Source organism: Buceros rhinoceros, unplaced genomic scaffold (genome assembly GCF_000710305.1).
Source record: "Buceros rhinoceros silvestris isolate BGI_N320 unplaced genomic scaffold, ASM71030v1 scaffold422, whole genome shotgun sequence".
In the NCBI taxonomy this organism is placed as follows: domain Eukaryota; kingdom Metazoa; phylum Chordata; class Aves; order Bucerotiformes; family Bucerotidae; genus Buceros; species Buceros rhinoceros.
Window position 1 is genome coordinate 1 of NW_010400416.1, and position 684 is coordinate 684.

Below are 684 nucleotides of genomic sequence, written 5' to 3' on the forward strand. Positions count from 1 at the left end.
GCCCCCTGTGCTCCAGTCACCCTGACGGGGCACGTGCAGCACTGCTCAAAGACTTCTCGGCCTTAAAACGCAGGGCAGGCGCGAACTCGCTCTTCCCATCTCTGCCACTTTGCAAAATGCCCTCCCTGTTCCCCGGGGAGGCTCTTGCAGTCAGGCAGCGGCACAGCAAAGGCTGAGGGACAAGAGTTGCAGAGCTCGCCCCCGCCAGAGGCAGTACCTGGAGAGCCACGTTAACCGCACCTGCCAGAAGAGAAATACACGAAAAACAAAGAAAAAGGCAGCTTATTTTTCTGAGGCTGAACCTACAGGACGATTTGCTTAAAGTAGGAAAGCAAATAAGCTCCATGCAGCTGTTCTCATGAAACTGCCTTCTCTCTGTAATTGAAGGGTAAGTTCCTGACCCCAGCAAAGTCACTGGGAAAGCTCCAGTGATGTTAATGGGGCTGGGACTTCTCACGGTGCACTTCCTTTGCCCTAGAAAGCCGATCAGCTCAGACTCTCTGCAGTATCACAGAGCACCTGCCAAGGTGCCTGCATGGAGCCAGAGCAGCCAAGGTCCTTCTCAGAGGATCCCACCTCTCGCTTCATCTTACTGGGTCTCAGCTTTGCTGGGCATGGCAGGACCAGAGGAGAGACCAGGGGCTGGGCACAGGGGACTTCTCTGATGTCAAAGCAGGGGTGAGG